This window comes from Haemaphysalis longicornis, unplaced genomic scaffold (assembly GCF_048455015.1).
Source record: "Haemaphysalis longicornis isolate Haplotype H1 unplaced genomic scaffold, Haemaphysalis longicornis Haplotype H1 scaffold_10, whole genome shotgun sequence".
Classification (NCBI taxonomy): Eukaryota; Metazoa; Arthropoda; class Arachnida; order Ixodida; family Ixodidae; genus Haemaphysalis; species Haemaphysalis longicornis.
Window position 1 is genome coordinate 61,506,028 of NW_027526204.1, and position 20,503 is coordinate 61,526,530.

The following is a 20,503-nucleotide window of genomic DNA, read 5'->3' on the forward strand; positions in this document are numbered from 1 at the left end:
ATTCCATATGCTGCCTTCGCCACCTGGCCCCTGGTAACCAGCCGTAGCTGATCCTCTAAGGCGGACCATTTCACACCAGTTTAGTGCAATCACATTAAATGTGCAAAAAAGGAAGACAGAAAAAATCCAGGGACATCACGCTCTGCCAAGGTGGATAACGAGCGGAGCTGTTTGTGGCTTAAAATTCGTTGGCCCCAAACACCCGCTCGAACAGCGCCTTCTCTCGAGACAAATGTTCAGGTGGGTTGCAGCCACACCGAGGTATTCTGTTTTCCGCCTCACGGTATACGGGGTCTCCACGAAAATCTCGTTTACGCCAGGCGTTCGCGGCCCGATCGTTGTTGGTGGTCTCCGTCCACCGCATTCGCGCGGATTGCTGTCTATTTTCTATATACAGATAGGCTTCACTGTGCAACACACACTGCGGGGAACCCAACTCACGAAGACATGTTTACACCGACCTTCGTAAAGATGGCTTCACTTCTAAACACAAATGCACGCCGGAAAAACATTTGTTCAGAGGGCAACATAGGCCACCTTATATCATACGAAACTTCGGAGGTGAACATGTGGCCAAAAGGAAGGGGTGCGCGGAAGTGCGGAGGAGGGGAGCGGCCTTTTTGATCCAACGGACGCAGAAAAACGATAGACTTGGCCTATGTATGGATTGGATTAGCTTTCACGTAGTCATTATTGTCAAAATATGAATGAATACCTGCGTTACACAATTCAACAGAACGAATTTCACTTGTGCGCAAGTTTGTAGGCATGCATGGAAAACTATAAAGATTTTCTCTTCATTTCATTTTGAATTATTGATATCCTACAGACCAGCAGGAAATATAGGGCTGGTATTACTTGTCGACAAAAGAAAGAGATGTTTTTGTTGGCTCCTGATCGCACAATGTCAGGGATGGAGTCTGTTTTAACGAGTCGTGTGTTTCAATCGTTGCGACTCCACGAAAGTACTGAATAAGGATGACGTAAAAATATTCTGGTTTTACAATATGGCTCCTTGGCCTTGTGATGATTATATCGCCAGGTAAAAATACCTGCTCGTGAGATAGGCTCGCTAGGCACATATTGATTACATAATTTCTAGAAGAGATTGCGTGTAAAAAATTGTGGCGAGAAGTAAAATATTGTACGTCGAGGCAACATATAGTTGCTTTTAATTGGGGGAAGAGAATTAAAATGCTTGAACCCGAACGAACAATTTTGCACCATTTCAACTTAGTGTATTGCTGTCGTATGTACCCTGTTTAAAAGGCAGGTGGTGCTTTTTAAGTTACGGTGAGGCACTGTTTTGAATAGGGTTACTTTCAGGGACTAAAAAGCTTGTGGGCTGCTACGGCTCAGGTAACCAAGCATTCTGTTACCTTCAGTGATCATATCGAAATATATCGAATCCAATATCTACATGTGTAGATAAAACCAGCACCCATGCGGCTTTTTAATATAATAGTAGAAATAATGTGTGTTGCTTGTTGTAAAGGTTCTCATAACTTTTCATTTCTTCTTTCAAGTAACCAATGTCGACACGAAATTTAGACATTGTAAAGGGAGTCCGAAATGGTTGATTGTGACCTGATGCTATTTCTCAAAGAGATTACGCAGTCATCAGCAAGCACTTGCGCGCGAGAAGAAACGCCCGCACCTAAGTCAGTAGTTTCTATAAGAAAAAAAAGAGCGGACCTAGCACTGACCATGTGGAAAAATATCTAGACTCCAGGCTGCCATTTAAAAAACTAATTTGCTGTCAGTGCCATAATTAGTGCTGCGTGAGGGTATGTAAGTAACCCAACGTGATCGTTTGAAGTTGCACCACAATTCCGCGAATATTAAAACGCTCTTTACGCAGTGATCACCCTCAAACTTCTGGATTGCGTTGCTCCGGTGAAGCTACGTCGATACTCTGCCTTAAAGACGCCCACTTGGCTAATGATCCAATCCTCCTTATCGAAGGGTCCAATCCTGAATGCATGTCACCGTGTCAAAGATTAACAGGATAGCAAGTTGGGCAACTTGGTGTTGATTCATCTTGAAAACAGGCGCGGAAAGACGTTGGCTAAGAAGAGAAATAAGCACGTCGTACTGTGTATTTCTCTTCTTAGACAACATCTTTCCGCGCCTATTTTCAAGACGTGTCAAAGATATTCCTGTCCCCGCTTATGAAATGACTAAAGGTTGACTAAATGAAATGAAATGAAATGAAATCTTCCCTCTAGCAGTTGGCCCTCTGAAAATGTGTGCGGCAAAAGGGCGTAATATCACCTGTGTTTACAGCTTTCTTGCAAAACGTATTTATGGAGCAAAATTACGAGCGTTTCAGACACCACTCAGCACAAATAATTTCTTAACGCACTACAAGAAAGAAAAATGATTCGAGGCTATACAGAGGATCTTTTGAGTTGTTGCCAAGTGTTTAAATATCGCAGCAGATACGCATAACAGGTCTTCGCTGGTCTGGTTCATTATCCGAACTGAATTCTTAGCTAGAACTAATACGTCAGATTTTAAAATATACGTTGAGGTACTGACTAATGAAGTAATGTTATATTGAAGGCAGCGAAGACGGTCTCGCTCGAGCAGAGAGAGAAGTAACTTTATTAATATAAAATTTCCCTAGTCCGGGGCTGTCGTTATGGATCTGATGGCCAACCCTGCCCGCTGAGCCAGCTGTCGCTATTTGGCAGGACTCTTTGAAGGGGCCATGGAGGCCAAACACAATCTTGTTCAAATTGACAAGACTAGCTTATTTGTAACCGACTCAACTCCATTCCAGCCGTCCAAAGTGTGTTTTGTTTTCTTTGAAAAATGCTGGAAATATTGCAGTACTTTTAAAATTCGCGCTAGGTGATGTCAGAAGGCGTGCAATAGAGGCTACACTACAAACAGTCATCAGTGGGTTAACTGCGCATGAGCGTTCAAGTAATCTCCAATGGACATGAGTATTCAAATGAGAAGGGAGGATGCTTTCGGTTTTGAGCCCATCCTACTATTAGATTCGTTCTCCGTATGGCGTGCGTATACTGCAGTTCTGTGAACGCGAGAATATATCGCCGTAGTATTCCGACTATGCGGGGTGGTGTTACAGAATCCCCTTAGTGCATTTCTGCGAGCCGTGCAGCAGCAGGTATTTTTATTCACGATCGAAGGCGCCGGCAAGTCTGATCGGCGAAGACTTTCTGACTAGGGTGAATCCGTAAGGGAACCGAACCTTCGGAGACAATAAGAAAAAAATGCACTGACGATTACTTCACTTCCTAATGCCAAATTTGTACCCAGCGTAAACCGCTGTCTTCTCGGTCACAGCGCATATCTGCTGCGCCTCAGGAAGTGATCGCTGGATCAGCGAACGCATGGTGGTGCGTTCTACTCTGCCGTTATATCGCAGCGCGTCGCCGCCGCCGAGCATGTTGTTGTAAATCGTGTTTTGAACTCCCGCGCAAATGTCACGTGGTTCGGATGAGCAACGCACGGGGGAGTAGCGCCTGCAGAAAGCGTGAGGAGGAGACAGTGGGAGAGATGACGCCATAACAGCGCGTGTCGTCCTCCTCCTCACACTCTCGCCCCATTTTCCTCCACCGTTTTCTGTTGTCTTCGCTCGCTCGGTTACAACGTGAGGCCGTCGCCGTCGCCGCTCTTCCTCCCCCGGTCACCACCCTTCCCCTGAATTAGACCTGGGGCAATAAAAGTTATCACTCTCTCTCTCTCTCTCTCTCTCTCTCTCTCTCTCTCTCTCTCTCTCTCTCTCTCTCTCTCACACACACACACACACACAGACACACACACACACACAGACACACACACACACACACACACACACACACACACACACACACACACACACACACCGTCGCCCCCGCATTCGCCGCCGCCAAACCATGGATGCCCCACTAAAGTGCTCGCGCACTAAAGATATTTTACGGTCACATAATCAGTTTACAAGCGGCGAGCAAGAAACCATTAAAGCATCATTGTTCAAATGGACGCCAAAGGGGGTTCGTTAGTTTTGCAATATGGGTGATGTTTTTGAGTTTTTATTTATAGACACTATGCGCAGCACAGAAGCCGCTGTGAGCACAGCACTTCTAATTTTAAGCCTTCCTGCCAGGCAAACCTTTAAATCTTCCCGCTCGTTGTAATTTGGCTGCGTGGGTTCTCTCACTAGGCCTGCTTCTTCAATTAAATGTGACTATCAGCCGTGCTGTGATGATGCTTGGAACTTGAAGCAACTCCCTATTCTTGAATTCGCCATTTCCAACAAGTGTTGCGTCTCTCAGTGCGTAGAAATTACGACTCCGCGAGAGAACAGTCGACCTTTTCAGATTTCCCCAAGACGAGGAACTACGCAGGAAATGTGTGCGCGTTATTCCACAAGGGAACTTATGTCATTAACAGTATTTCCTTCGTGCTCCGAGCGCAATTAAGAAAACGCAACGTTTCGCATCCAAAAAAGCACATTATAATGGATGTCTATGTCGCGCGTAGCCAAAAAATGGTTGACTTTAAAAGAACTCGTTTTTTGCAGCTGCGAGCAGCTGCAGTTGCAGTTAAGAGAACTCGTTGTCTGCGAGCTGCACTTTCCACCCGAAGGTGTAATTCAGGTGGCTTCGTACATTGACGAACAAAAAAGCTCAAGTGTGAGAAATTTACAAAAACATTGTCACTGAATAAGACGATTTAAGTGTCAGATGCAGAGAAGCATAACCGTATGACCTCATCAGAGCGATGGATCGAGGAGGCCTTTTGAATTCAGCAGTGTCTGTTGCAAATGCTACCGCCCATATTTATGCAGTGGCGGAGCAATTGTCGCGAAATGCAGTGTCCTTCAAGCTGTCTATCGGACCAGTGACAAGTGGTTACAGACCTAACGGCGGAACTCCTTACGAACGACGACTCGTCAGGTTTTGACACATACGACGACGGACACACAGTCGATATAGTTTTGAAGCTTGTGTTGTGGCGTAGTACGAACATTCTCCTTAAGAACGTTTGTAAAATAACGTATGACAAGTTTTGAAAACTCATTCGGACACAGAAAAAAGGAAGTTTCGAACACTAGTCAAAACATAGCTCTGTAAGGGCCTTTGTTTTCGATGTAAATAAACCTGTTCAGAAAAATTCTCTCAGTCTCTCGATATCGTTTATAAAGCATACTCAATACTGTAACAATATTTTGCGGCCTGTGCAACATTTGGCTGGTATTTGTTTACTAACTCCCGTACCTACCCGACTGCTGTCAATCGCAACTCAGGAAGGTAAATGTTTGGCAGCTACGCATTATCGCATAAAGAGGGTCAACCTTTATTTTTACTAAACAATGATTTTAATGCGCTTCTACAACTCATTTGTGTTTATTTTAACATTCGTGAATGTTTATCGTGCAGGTAGTTGTTTTCTGAGATGCGGCTATGTGTTCAAACTGCCTTTTATTACATATATTATTTCGCTCGCAATTTCTGCTACCTATTGGATACATAACCAAGAATACATTAAGAACAGTGAGCTTCGAGCACTAGATATCTCTGTCCCTGTTGTCTCTGCCGCACTGGAAATGCGCTGTAAAGTCGACGAACGACGTTTTCAAGAACTCGCTATTTCTTTTGAGCAGGCGCGTTTTAAGTGCGAATGCACTTCTTAAGCGAGCCTGAATCGTCCGCCGCCGTAGTCCGCATAGCAACAGCTGCGGGTGCGCGCGCTCCTCGTCTTCCTTAGCAACGGCTGCCTGGCCGCTGACATGGCACATACCCACGTGGGGGATTGGCCAGGAATCGGGCGTGAGAAGGGCTAATGCACCCGCTTAAAGGAATACTGACACGAACTTTCAAAACTGAGATCCGCTCTAGCAATCAAGTACAACAACAACACAAATAGGTGTCTGTGAATAAATGCATCTTTCTTTCTTTGTAGTTGTGTGTGTGTGTGTGTGTGATCTCTCTTTCGCGAACATTACCGAACCGCGCAAATTCAACTCGTTCATTCGCACTTTCACATTCTTCCCCTCGGGAAAATGCGGAGAATTTTTTTTTTGGCTGATAGAAAGAGGGAAAATGTTAGATTGGATGAGATTTACTTGTCATTACATACTTGCAGTTGTATACCTTCCTTTCTAGCAACAGAGGTATCCCGTTCATTATTTCGCAGTGCATTATAAATGAACTGCTACACGGTGACCGGGGGCCGCCTCCGTTTTGTGACGTCACGGCGGTCACCTTCAGGCCTTAAAAGTCTAAAGGCTGGTTTTTTAGAGTGCACATCATATATAGAACCAGTTGGGCTTGTTGGTACATAGTTAAAATGGTTGCAGCGCAAAAATGACGACGGACGAGTGAGGAACAAATGGGACGAGCGCTAACTTTCAACAAAGTTAGCGCTCGTCCCGTTTGTTCCTCACTCGTCCGTCGTCGTTTTTGCGCTGCAACCATTTTAATTTTTTGCACATCATATCATTGATGAGGATGCAAACGTTGGAACCAAATCAGAATCGGTGAATGGTAAACAGACGGTTTCTTCTAGCGGCAGCAGTCATCGTCACTGGACAACCCATCCCAGTCTATACGCAGCTTTGACGTGTAGGTACGCTAACGTATAGCTTACGAGTGTGCCCAAAAAAAGTCGGCGACCTTCACAATTGCTATGTGAAGACTGAGGAAACAGCGGAGCTTGTGGTCTTGATTAGCTTTAACTTGTCTTTTGTTAGGTCTGACCGACTTATCAGTACACCAGACACTGTCCCCGCTGAGCCACGCTGTTTCTCTCAACTAGGAGAACACATCTACGTCAGACCTTACGTCTTCGCTAGGCGCAGCCAGTCTACGATGCGCGCCTCTTCACGCGAGCATCTGCGCCGCGATGGGGTTTACCCACCCTTGCTCTTCGGCTCCTTGCTCCTCTTCATGTCCCATCACAATTATTGGCCTAGCATTTTCCTCCTCTCCACTGAACGGCGCCAAGATTTGAGCGACACCAGGCACAGATGGAACTTAAGCTTAAAGAGCTCCGCTGTTAAAATGTCAAATGCGTTGCACGCCCAGCCACCTGTACCGGTTTCAGACGCCTTCTCCATTGAAAGTACACAACACATGTATGAGGTCCACGTTTAGTAAGCTGTGGAGTCATATAGGCTGTACTGTAGTGGGATGCGTGCGTGGTCCTCGTTTGGAAGATCTGGCTCCAGTTATCACCGAGACACAATATCTTTCAGTTTTCTTTTGAAGTCAGTTTTCTTTTCTGTTGCCCTCTACGCCATCGGCCAGTTTAATAGCGGTGTCGCTGCTACAGAGGACGGCTTTCCAGCTAAACTGGCTATTTAATTTTCACGCCCTAAAGCATAGGCCAAAAGTAGAATCGACTGGCCACAAGCCTGAACGAACGCCACTCATGGTCAAAGAGGTTGGGCTGACCAAATACATCACTACAACGAGCACCGGGCCAGATTCCTGTTCCTGTTCCCTCCCAAGAAAGTACATGCAAGCTCAGATCTCTAACACGAAATCTTCAAGGCCCCGCCCCTGACATGTGCAGAGTGGAATGCCGATCACATGAAAACCGGCAACCACTGGGAAACGTGCAGTTCGTGTAGCACCAGAAAAGAGCGGATAGCGGAGGAAAGAACAAAATGGGGCAGGTTTAACACTTGTAAACCTAGTTATTACGAAGGGAAGTTGTTTGCGCTGAAGCTCACGCACAGATGGCCTAACCGGTGTGCCATTCATGAGGAGACTGAATGCACTTAAGGAAAAACGTTGGGCTAGTTGAGGTTCCCCAGAGACTGAGCGACCAAGCGCCGGCAAAGCAACCGTTAAACTCTCTCCTAGTCCCATGGTACACGGCGGCGAAGCTGCTAGCGGATCATGTGACGTCACGTCACTCCTGCCCCACCTGTGCTCCGGTGGACGCGATGAATGACCTTGTGAGACATTGTGTAGTAGAGTTTTCGCTCTAAAACCAGCTTCTCGCCCCGCTGCAACACTCAGGTTCGTCATCCGTTCAAAGGCCCTGCAGAAAGGTCACGGCGGCTACGATTCAGCGCGCCACTATTCTGTTCCCGCCTACGGCAAGCTTCGTGCAGTTCTCCTGTGCTCTGTGGCAGAGCCTATCTTCCTCATGTGCACCGGTCGCGCGGAGTCCGTTGGCGGTGACTGAAGCAAGCTGCAGTTACAAAACGCGAAGCCAACGGATCTTCATGTAGAGATGTCCCAGAGACACGGACGTCGAAGCCAAGATCTCCTCTCCGCCCCTCCCCCCTTCTCTCAGACTCAACGAGCGCCGCTACTGCCCGCCCCTCACAGACTCAGGAAAAAGTGTTGTACTACTATTTTCGGACACTGTACATAGCGGCACTAAAAAAGCTGCGAAGCCGTTACGGCTACAGCGTATGAAACCCGCCCTCTCGCTGGATAGTTCAGTTCGTTTTGCATTAGCGACTCCATGCTGTTTCTATGTTAGAATCCCGCTGTACTCTCGTCCGGAAGGGTATTATTCCTGTATTGCTTCGTCTCATCTCTCGCCATGTAGTAAACCAGTTAGGTTTGCCTGCGGCTTCTTGTTGTCATCACCAAGGCAGCAACCTTTGCTGACTGCTCTTCACCACGTTACCACGCATGACGGAGGCAATGGATCCCTGTTCGGGGACGCCTTCTCAAATGTAACACTCCCAACTCCGAAGCCCGACAGTTGACCCTCCAAGACATCGCACCAGTTATCCCCGGTGGTTTATCGGTTTATCAGGATTAACTTACTGTCGCCTGTGCAGGGGTTTATGCAGAATTTTGATTTTTTTTGGGGGGGGGGCGTCGGCGTGATGTTTGGGGGGGTTGTATAAATTCCTAGGCAGGTTGTTGTGGTTGTGGAATCTTTTTTTTTGGGGGGGGGGGGATGTCGTCGTCCTTCTTGGGGGGGGGGGGGTGTTGGGAAGGGTGTTAGGGGGGGGGGGGTTGTATATATCCCTGCGCCTGTGAGTTCCCGCAGTCTTTTTGACCTCCATATCGGAAAGCGTACCAACCGTCGCCAGAGCCGTCATATCCCATGGTGGCTAACTTCCGAGACTATTCAAAACCATGTTCCATTGGCAAGATGGAGACCTGCGTCCGTTTGCGTGGCTAGTTTATACATGTCGAACAGTTATTTCTGCGTGCTATTTATGGAAGTGCAAACAATGTTAGGAGAAGTGTCTTTTATCGCTTGTTGTAATGTGGTAACCCAGCCAGCTAGTTGTTTTTGGCTATACCTTGGTTATAATGGCGCAACGTGCTTAATTATACAGAGAAACTTTATAAAGCTACTTCCCGTCCGCAGACGATGGCCGTCCGTCTACGCGTCGTGTCGACACTAAGAAATGTTCGCCGCCAGTTCTTCCGAACGCTCTGTAGCTCTTACTCTAATTTACGTGTCTTGGAAAAAATATGCTAAATTTGGCCGCTAAGACGACTCAACGTATGCCTGCGCCAAGTTTCATTTATCTATCGTAAGTATGTCTCAGTGAACTGGTACAGGTCAAAGAATTGCTGGCCGCTGTCATGGCCCCCTACGGAGGGAGTACGCTTACCGAAAATCGCTGTAACTCCTGCTTTACCTTCACTATCCTACAACACGGTACATGACAACTAACTGCTAAGACAACTACATCATTAGGTCAAGTTTCATCTACCCTTGCAGATTTCGTAGTCCAGAGTGAAGTCGTGAACATCGTAGAGTTTCCGTCTGCTGTGACTGCTTGGAATTTCCCTAGGTGAACGAAACGGACAGCTCCATGTTTGGGCGGTAGAATGAAGCTCTAGCCCTTGCACGTATCATTAGGCTAGTATTCTAACAAGTGGGCTCAATCGCCAACTACAAGTACGTAGATACGTCGATTGTGTCAAAGCCCGCCACAGCTTCGGTACGCCTTCCTCACAAAGTGGAACTTGCTGATAAATTTTTTGCCTCGCAAGTCGCAAAGATTGTTGTGTGATCAATATGAGAGTCTGACTCACTGTGTACCCTGCTTCCGGTGAAAGCTGTGAATCAAAGACCGACCAAGTTTGCCTCGGGAAATGCGCTCGCTTCATTGATACAGCCCCGAAATGTCGCACATGTGAGGCCATCAGGAGTGTGTGCCCACCTCTTCCCACAGATACTAAGGATTTCTACGTATTCCTTTTAATCGTCGCATTGTCCAGACTAATGCATTCCGGTAAATTATTAGGCGGTTCTTGTTTACGTCCGGGTACGGAATGAGCCGACCAAATTCACCGTAAAGACAACATGCAAATATTCCGTAGTTCACACCTCATTGCAACTTTTTTCCCTAAAAAAGAGTGCTTCTATATCCCATGAATTCGCATTTTAAAAGGGGGGCTGCCAATCCGCACACCGACATTTCCTATGGCGCTCTCCGGGAGGAGGCGACGACGGATTGTCAGTACGTGACATCAGATGAAGGATACGAGAGTGGCTGTTTAACCTAGTAAAACCCAGTTCAGCTAGTCACCTCTGTAACGGTGTCACGTCTGGAATACAGGCAATGAACATACGGTTGTGTTTAGAATTGTACAAGTAGAGTCAAACTAAACTTTCGACACACCGATGACAACACGCGAGGACCGGCTACTGAAATGTATGTTAACTTTGACAGCACAAAACTGGGCCACAATGACTGCTGCTGAGGCGCCGCGCTGTTCAAAAAGCCACACAGACGACGCGACGTCTTTGAGCCACTCCCATCAAAGTATGGCTTGTTTTAAACATCATCACGCGATTCGTACAAACCAGTGGGAGGCGTGATTCGGTGTCATTATTCAAGGAGTGTGGTAAATACTTGACGGCACCGCATCCTGACTTGGTATATCCATAATTACCGCGATCCATAGTTAGAACAGACCGAAGTGTATCCCTATTATCTCGAACAACGAGACCAGTCTGGGTTGAACTTAGAACATAGGTCCTGCCTTCGTGGTATTTGTGTGATTCAAGCTACGTTGTACGTTGTGTCATGGCCCCTGTAAACCTAAAATATTTCATGCTTGATTTCCCGTTCGGCCAAACTTAAATCCGTCAAAACTTCAGCTGTAACCACAGTGCACAAACAAGTATTGTGAATCGTATTACAACAAATTTTTTTCGAAAGCTTCCGTGTCGCCAATGAGTCGCACATGCAGTGTCAGTTCCACTGGTTCGGTGAAACGAGTATGCATTCTGTATTGTAAATTTAACGCTTTTTAAAGCATGGAGAAAACAAAAACAAGTGTTGTTTACATAAATGCTTGTTGTTTGCAAGGATACACTCAAACAGGAAACTCATGTAGAGACCCAGAGAAAAATACAATGTACTTTCTGAAACAATTTAAACTCTCCACATTTCAAAAACCGCAACACAAACTTAAATCTAGATGATATTGGGAAGAGTTGCGACAAGCCTACTGTTTCGCATAATACGTTTGCACAGCTCTGTAAACAAATAGAACCAGGATATCGCGTGGGTGGCGTGAGGGAGAACTCGCGACGCTGGCGTGGGTGACGAAAAATCTCCAAAATCGTTTTACTGAATGTAACAAAAAATAAACAGACTTCTTAACAAAACTGAAACGCAACAAGGAAATATACATTAATGACGAAAACAACGATGAGTGCTATGCGAGACCCGAAAACAAAGACCACCATCTTTATCATCAACAACATTATCACCTCCCGTACAGCCGGCTCTAGAACCCCCGGAACTCGGCGCATCAATGGCCCCGGCGAGCAACTAATTTTTTCGGCACTTTGCTTGCAAATACGGAGTAGACATATAACCAAAGCAGTGTGACGCCACAGATTTCTGTTCGCTACGACAGTATCAGTGACAGACGGTACAATAGTGGTAGCCGGTACAACGGCAGCCGGCACAAAATTGTGGGCTCTGGCGTTGGCAGATACCTCCTTCAAAATAGCTGCCCTACACACGAACGCCCTGTGCCTCAGTTCAAAGGCGCCCATTTCTGGATGAAACTGCACCATGGACACCAGTTACCGATTCTGTTCGAGTTTCATAGCGTGCTTCTTGCTTATCTCTCGTTTGCGATAAAATGTATGCTATATAGGAGTAAGAAATAATCTCGTTACCTTCGTGTGACACGCAGCCTCCGCAACCAGTTGCAACATCCCAGCGCGAGCACATTACATCTGCGACGCCCACGCACAAAATGCGACTGCCACCCCAGACGCCTCCACCGCAATATTGTTGTTCTCAGTGAAGTTAAACAAAAAAAACATCAGGGCGTTCAAAAATATCGAAAAACTAGCACACGCATTGCATTTCGATTTGTGGGACGACAAAGCATCAACAGCCCGTACGGGCCCTGGGTGGGGTGGGACACAGGAAGTAGGCGGTGAACACCACAACCTATCGAGAGTAGTCGCCTGATTTCCTCCCCGCCAACAACTTTTTTTCGTTTTTCTGAGCCAGTGGCCAGCCGGATTTTTTTTTATTGAGTACGACCTTTTGATGTGCATGGCTCTCAAAGATGGATGTGAAAAACAGCGCGTGTCAACTCACCCCAGAGAAAAGGAGAAAAGTGTAAACCTACTCGTGGTTTCGGGAACAATGTTCGGTAAAAGGGCGGCGCCAGAATACACCAATCGGGGGGTAGCGGTGTTGGGGCGCATACCAGGTCTTCCTGTCTGCATGGACTGCTTGACCGCTTTTTTTCTCTTTTATTATTTTCCACCGCGATTCGATACATCGGTTTGGGGCTGACAATGCATCTGCCTACAGCACGTGATTTTGCACATTTTTTATTGTTGCCAGTTGAGTAGGCCGTACATGCTCAGCTCTATAAACGCAACAAAACTATCGATCGTTTTCTAGGCGTGTCCTCCACAAACACTTTGGTGGAGATAGTTTTCCCTGTTTTGTTCTGGGTACTTTTAAGAACCGCTATTGAAAGACCTTTACACGAAGTCAAACGTCCAAACACCGCCACAATGGACCGTATGTGCGCGTGTTTTGGACTACATAGCACTCCTCAGAAGAATTACCTGTTTCCTAAAATGATGTCTTAACATCTTTCAATGCGCTGACCACAGTTTATCAAGTGCGATGTTCGGTTCTACGCTCTGCTCCACTAGCTTGTTTTTGAACTTTGGGGAATGTAGTGTCTGCCATGCGCGCATTCCTAGGAATACCGAGACCACGCATTGCACGGGACAACGAAAGGCGGGCATATACACTCGCGCAGGCTGGCAACCACATCTGGTTGATAGTCGAATTTATTTGCTATGCAACTCGAGTGTGTGTCTCTCCTTGTTTCTTTGTCCCTGCTGACGTGCTGTTTTTTTATTCAAAGTATGTACCAACCAAATCAAGCTTCAGTTCGTGTTTTAGTGAACCCACAGTGCTCTACCCCTAGTTCGCGAGCACATTCTACTTCCTCCTAGTAACGCCGCAAAGAACAGCAGCACACATTTTTATTATAAATGCCTTTGAGGCTGTAAGGCACAACTCACCATTCAAAGCACGGATAATTTTGAATCACAGCTGAGTTTTCAATTTATTTGACTTCTTACTTATTCGCAAATATGAAATTCTGGGGGAGAGATAACGTCAGCCCCTCGACTTAACTAGATCGGCGTCCCGCAAGGTGCCATCTTATCGCCTACTTTTTGTTTTCTCCAGCCGGTTCCACAGGCTATGTGCAGTGCTGTGATGATGCAGACTGTGTCCGGAGGATTGCCAAGAATACGCACACGAAAATCATCACAATTGGCAGGGTCAGCTTATTGCCTATGAAAGCCAATGACGCGGGTTTGGTCCCCGCGGCAGACATCGCGTATTGCAATATCCACTCATCGTATTGGTGGACATCCGTGCGACATCTAAGGTACTTTGTTCACTCCATGCCGACGTTGGCCAGTGCTACATGTACCTAATGCATTTTGGAAAAAAGCGAGACGTGGCAGTTACGGTACCTGTGTGATGACGTTCTTGCAGCCTTGGGCCGCGGTGCTCGAAGCCGCTGGTGTTTGGCTGTAAACACAAGAGAACGGCGAGGTTATCACACGGGAAGTGCAGATAAATCCCAGCATTGCCAGCACCCTCATAGCCATAAAAACGGCTAAAACTTCGAAGGCTCACCAAAGAGTTAGAAGCTGGTTCTTCTTGTTTTTGTGTTCGTTTTACTCATTTAGTTAGATAAACAGTTCAATATTTAATTATTTCTATATATACGAAGACTGTTTTTGCGATAGAATGCCCGTTGGCATAAAATAACTATATTTACAAATATACATGGGCCCCCGTCTCTCGAAGGAAGTCAAGAAGGGAGTGGTGGTGGGGTCCCCAGAACCACCGCTGAAGGTCGGGGGGTCTTCCAGGATGGAGGCCTGTGCCTCTCAGGTGTCGCTTTCTCGCTGAGGCCAGTGAAGGACACGCCCATATGAGATGGTCTGCGTCAGCTTGTGCGGCCGGAGCTGGGCAGAAGGGGCAGGTGTCGTCGAACTGGGCCTGGTAGCGTGGTGGTCACGCCCTGGTCACAGCAGGTGAAAGTGCCACTCCAACGCGAAGTCTGCGCAGCAAAACCTCTTCCCAGCGAGCAAGTCTACTGGGGAGGTCCGTTCCACACGGGGGGATGAGGGCACGTGTGGCTCGACGCAGATCTTCCTTCCGTTGGAGAAAGTTTTCTATCGGACCGGTTGTTAACATTGGCAGCGGCCGGGGAATATACGTCGGGTGACAAGCCATATCCACTGCAATGTGAGCGGGGAGCGTATTCCGCCTAACCCACACCAGCCTAAGAGGGCAGGGGTATGTGTCTAGTAGTGTGTGGATGTCCCTTGAAATGGTACAATTGTTCGATACTTGGTGTAAATCCCGTATCGCCGCGGTGGAGTCCGTATAAAGATGTAGGATGGAACAAACGGGGGCGCGCTGTAGGGCCGGCGTTAGTGCCTGTAGGCCATCCCGGATGGCTGTGAGCTCCGCCAGTAGAGACGGCAGGGTGCGAATGGTTTGGTAGATGCAAGTTTGAGAGGCGTCAGGATAAACGGGACGCTGTATCGCCGTAGATAAAACGCCATCCTCGGCACCAGCGTCCACGAAGGCCTCTATCGCCTCGTACTGGGTCGAAGCCGTCAGGAGTGGTCCTCTCGCACATGCTTTTCCGGTAGTCCGAGTGTGCAGTCTAGTCAGTGGTCGGTTGTCGGTCACCTGGTGATACCGCCACGGCGGCCTGGTTACCGCGCGATCTGGTGAAGCAGGTAGGGAACAGCCCATATAGCTAGCCAAGGCCGCTGCTTCCGCAACAAAAGTACGTTTGTGTATGCGGGCTGAGTGACGTTGTTCGACGAGTTCGTCAAGCGTGTTCAGCTGAGCCTCAGCTTAGAGCGATGGTATCGGGGTCATTGCAGGAAAGCAGGTGATGGTGCGCATAGCGGCTCTGTTGATAGCCTCAAGTCGGGCCCACTCCGTCTGAGTCATGTACTGGAATTGGGCCTGATAAACCAGTCGAGGCTGCAGTACTGACCTCACCAGGAGGCGAGCCATCTTAGAGCAGGAACCACCAGACTTCTGTGAGATGCGCCGAATCAGGTGAAGCATCTGTCCTGCTTTTTGTCGAGCAGATCGAAGCCACATGGCAGCCGACCCAGACGCAGAGATTTCCAAACCTAGCACGCGAAGAGATGCGGCGGTGGGTACGGTTTGGCCGGAAAGTTGCAATATGGGGGGAGAAATCGCTAGTTTGCGACGGCCCCATGCACTGGCCACAGACAGAACGGCTGTTTTGTCCGCTGAAAGTGTTAGTCCAGCGTATTGTCACCATGTCTGCGTGTCTCTCAAGGCCTGTTGAAGGCACACGTTTTGGCGTTGCAGGTCTGGGTGGACGGTCCATACCGTTATGTCGTCCGCGTATACGAGGAAATGCAGGTCCGGTATGGAGCCCAGATGCCAGGCAAGCGGCAACATCATAATATTAAAGAGGAGGGGTGAAATAACTGACCCCTGAGGTACTCCGCGAACTGGTGTGAAGTTGCCGTAGCTTGCCCCACCGATTCGTACAGAGAAGGATCTTCCAGTAAGAAAGGTCTCGATGAAAGCGCACACCTTGTCTGGTAGACAAAGACTTCGGAGAGTTTCCAGGATTGCCCCGTGGCTGACGTTGTCGTACGCCTTGTGGATGTCCATAGGATGTCCATATATACCAAGTCGTTTCTCAGTTAGTTATAGCTATTACATAATAATGTAGGTAATTATCTTGTTGGTTGATTATTTTGTTCGTTGGTTGATCAGTTATTCAGTACTTTTGTGAGTTATTTCAGTAGTTATTTGTTATTTAATGTCAGTTCGCGCCTTAGTTAGTTTGACAGTTCATTAGTTCCTTACTTCATTAGTTCTTCTTTATTTAGGAAATTAGACAGTTCGTTCGTTATGTAGGCTTTTTATTATTTAGTTAGGTCTTTTCTTACTTTGGTTTGTTTGTTTGTTTGTTTGTTTGTTTGTTTGTTTGTTTGTTTGTTTGTTTGTTTGTTTGTTTGTTGGCCAGTTATTTAGAGCGCCTTCTTGGCGCACACATTACGATGAAGCAAGAGGTAAGTGCGATTATTAATCACTGTGAGTTACTAAGACGATGCAAAACTGCTCGAAACATTCAAACGTCCATTTTTGTAGTACCGTCGGTAAAATGCCGTTCTAGCAATATCAAATGGCCAAGTAGACGTTAGTGTCACTCAAAAGATATTTCTGTGTTATGCTAACTTCAAACCTACTGTATATGCTTAGTTCGCAAACACAGATTGCTGATTAAGTATTTTCTCAACTCCTAGGCTTCACAAGCTGATATCCGCTTCGAAAAGTTACGCCAAAAAACCTGCCGTTATTTACTCCACTATGCTTTCTAATTAAGAAAGGAACCCCTTCTCAGGGAAGTAATGTGGCCATAACAGACTGAAACAACCCCACAGAAGCAGGAACAAGCTCAGAAGCTCACCACAGAGCCACGATATAAGATACGAAATAAAAAATATGCACCCCTTCGTCTAAAAAGGACGATGGCTGAACGCGAAGCTTTCCCGTGAGGGATTTCTTGGTTTTTACCGTTTCGACTTTGACTCGTTGAGCTTTGACTTTGACTTGCACGCAGTCTGGACTTTCGATCGCAGTAGCTTTGGCTTTGACTCCTCGCCATTTTATTTAGCACGAAGAAAGCTTTGCCTTAAATTATCATCTTCATTAGACAGCGGGGTGCATGATTTTTCGGTCTAATTTCGCTCTCACAAAATCCAAACTGCTTCTACCGTGTCGGAATGGCGGAATCGGATAGGCATCGCTTTCATAACGAGAGGGACCCAGGTCTGATCCCGACTACGGCAAACGTTTATTTCTTTTTTCCTTCACGCACAATGGTCATCATCATCAGGGAAAGTTGGTTTTCCTGCCGTGCGTTTTGGACGCGACTTACGCCAGCCATCAGCAAGTCATGGAAACTTTCGCTTTAAAAAGCGCAGCGACAGGACATCTTAGCTGGCAGCAACACTCAAAAAACGATTCAACAGGTCGCACAAATCAAGATCTGGGAGTTCTTAGTTTAATTTCTACTCATGGAGGTCGTATTTGCTCCGAACATGTAGACGCCGTCGGTGGCTGAGCCCCTAATGTCGTTACGCTAGGTTGAAGTGAGAAAGATGTTTCGAAGCGCCGAAGCCCCAAACCAACCGTTCCCGCAAACAACCATTTTTGTCACACTGTTCTGCACCAGCACCCCTTGGAACTTCTTCATCACGCACGACGGCTCTCTAATTCGGATAATTTCCTGGATAACTGTAACTTCGACGCAACGAAGAAAGCCTTCCTGTCACCGACCACTTCAGCGGTTTATATAGTTTCTCATAAAGTTAGCCCCAAAAGCGGTGTAGATGAATATTGGCGACCCAACAGACGACCTCGACTTAACCAGTGGTAAGAACGCTGTAGATTTTCTCACCCCTGTGACCAGTACGGCCACGTGACAAACCTCTTGTTCTACCTACGCCCGATAGGTTGCGTGGGTCTTCAAAAAGGTCCCATCAACACGTTACTGGCGACCTTAACCCTGACGGAGAAGCCTCTGTAACAAGCCAGGTCGGCAGTACGAGTTCCGGTACTGCTGCTCAGCGAGCCTGATTGCCTACCATGATCATGTGGTAACGGTGAACATAAGTGCTGATGCTGCAGCACTGAAAGAAACACAGTTAAAGCTAAAGCTTTCTTAGTAAGAACGATGGCGTCCAGTCAACTAACTAATGTACTTCCCCATAGGTAGGTTGGTCGACTCAAAAGTTCTGATAAGATCTCTGGACACACTGCGTGTGCGTGAAACAGGGCTTCCATTGTATCATTACGGTTACTTGAAAATGGCGATAAATGTACGGTTGTAGATAAGACAACAAACGCATTTATCATAACGAGTACAATAGTATACATTCATCCCGTAAACCACGTATCGGCATACCTGTAGATCGTACGTAGATGCGTTTACTTAGTGCGCGAAAAATTGTCGCATGGGTTCCTTCTCCGTTGGTGATTTGGGTCTTTGAAGGTTTGGCGATCCACTAAACGCACTGTAAGTGAAGTTTTGACGCACTCTTAACGAATGTTTGAGATGGCACGTTCGCGCTCCTTGTATTTCACGCAGCATCCAATCTACCGGATCTGTCATGCACAACATAACAATCCAATAACCTACACTACACCTGTGGCACATCTAATATGCTGCGATCGGTGTTTTTTTTCTGTCACAGCCTCCGTCCAGCGTTGCACTTTTTCAGTTTTTCTTCTACTGCGAAGCAGTATACCACTGTCCAGCTCGGACCCCGACGACCAGGGAAGAGAGCCCAAGAAGCCGGACGGTCTCAAGGGGTCCTGGAATGAGAACTCTTCCCCGAGACTAACTGCTCCATAGGGACGTTTATTCCTCCCCCTCTACCAGCCAAGGTACGTTTCGTGACGTCTTCAGCAGGAAATTCCAGGCTAAATAAAAGACATTACTGGCCCCAATAGAGAAACGAGCGAAAACCCTTCGTCTTACCGACTAAGCTACACCACCGCGAGGAAACGGGGAGACAGACGATGTACTCAACGAGCACAGCTGCGCTCAACAGCCTTCCGTGAGTATGTGTTCTAGATACCCACCACATCTCAACCGCGCCATCGGCTCTGTGAGACCGGCAAACATGTAAGTTTGCCACACCAGTATGACATGCCAGTATGCCAGCAAACATGCTACTATGACATGCTGGCGTACCTTAGCCACTGCAGCCCTTACACAGGACACCGCTATGCCATCTTTGATTATTTTGGAATGGCTCAACTTTTTATTCATCAACTGCTTGCTTGCCCTATGGTAGTAACTCCGGCACACGTGGTGTGGCCCCTTGAACATGAGCATGCACCAACTTTCCGAGCTTTCTGTTTTGATGATACCACTTCGGTGCGTGGTATTACCTTCCTCTTCCGCATTTTCTTGAAATTCCAGGCCATCTTTTACAGGTAAAATCAGTGTAATGCCGCATCGCGATAGTTTTTTTTTTAATTCATTAAATTTAAGAATAATGTTGCAATGTTGTCTTGTAGAATTCACGTGTAAGGTAAAATGCTTCTTCGTGTACTTTGCAGCCTTTAAGATTTGTTCAAGAGAAGTTCAAATCACTAGGGTCAACTCTATGAGCAAGAACTTTTAACGACTAATGACGTAAAACCGTTGTAATAATTTGACTTGCTAAATTAGTGTTGAAGGCAACAGCTTGTTGCACGCCTTATATGTAACGTTTATAATGTATACAAAGTTCCTCAGTTATGCAATTGATATCCGAAAAATATTAGGTATTAGTGACCATGAATAACAGGCTGCAAATTTGTGTTTTTTCTCCCGTTATGTTTAGCAGCAAAAGTACCTATTATGTCGCATAGCAACGTTTGAATTTCTACCTGCCATCATTCGTAATTAGTTTGCGTGCAGTTTTAAAATAAACTATTGGAAAGTGATCATCGTTTTTAAAACCTCTGTACATGCGAATGTTTGTAGGCAGCTACGGGCTCGTTATCCGGTACGGCCCTGCAGATTAAATTAGCCGAAGCGGAGTAAACGGAGCAACATTATTACGGAGAAATATTGAGAAAAAAAACAAGCTGAGCTTCTCCGGGGAACTTTGTTGTGATGCCACCAATCTGCAGAGAGGAAAACGGTTTCTGAAATGAATGATTTGAAGTGAAATCATGCCAAGATTTTGCCAGTAGATGCTCGGATGGGACTTTTTTGATGCAGAAATAAATAATTATATTCTTTCTAGTGTAAAGGGAAGACGTCATTGAGCACTTAAGTCTCTTAAGTGATTTGAAGGTCAAAGCCAGCGTTTATCGAACACTTCTTCACTTGTGCATCGTGTTTGCCGTGTCGCCACGTTCACCTGTCATGCGGCACGCATCCGGATAATTCTTGTTTCATCCCGGCATGACACAGGGTTAGTGCTGTAGTTACCACAGTTTGCTGCGGCTCTTGGTGACCCAGGT

The 20,503-nt window shown here is 46.7% G+C and overlaps 1 protein-coding gene across 1 annotated transcript in view; it reads right to left on the reverse strand.

Annotated features, from left to right (window-relative positions):
* LOC144158627 (uncharacterized) overlaps positions 1 to 20,503 on the reverse strand; it is a 351,003-nt gene that overhangs the window by 142,874 nt on the left and 187,626 nt on the right. Inside the window, exon 3 of the mRNA XM_077689644.1 lies at positions 13,933 to 13,990. The gene's annotated coding sequence lies outside the window, so the exon portion shown is untranslated. The remainder of the gene's footprint in view (positions 1 to 13,932; positions 13,991 to 20,503) is intronic.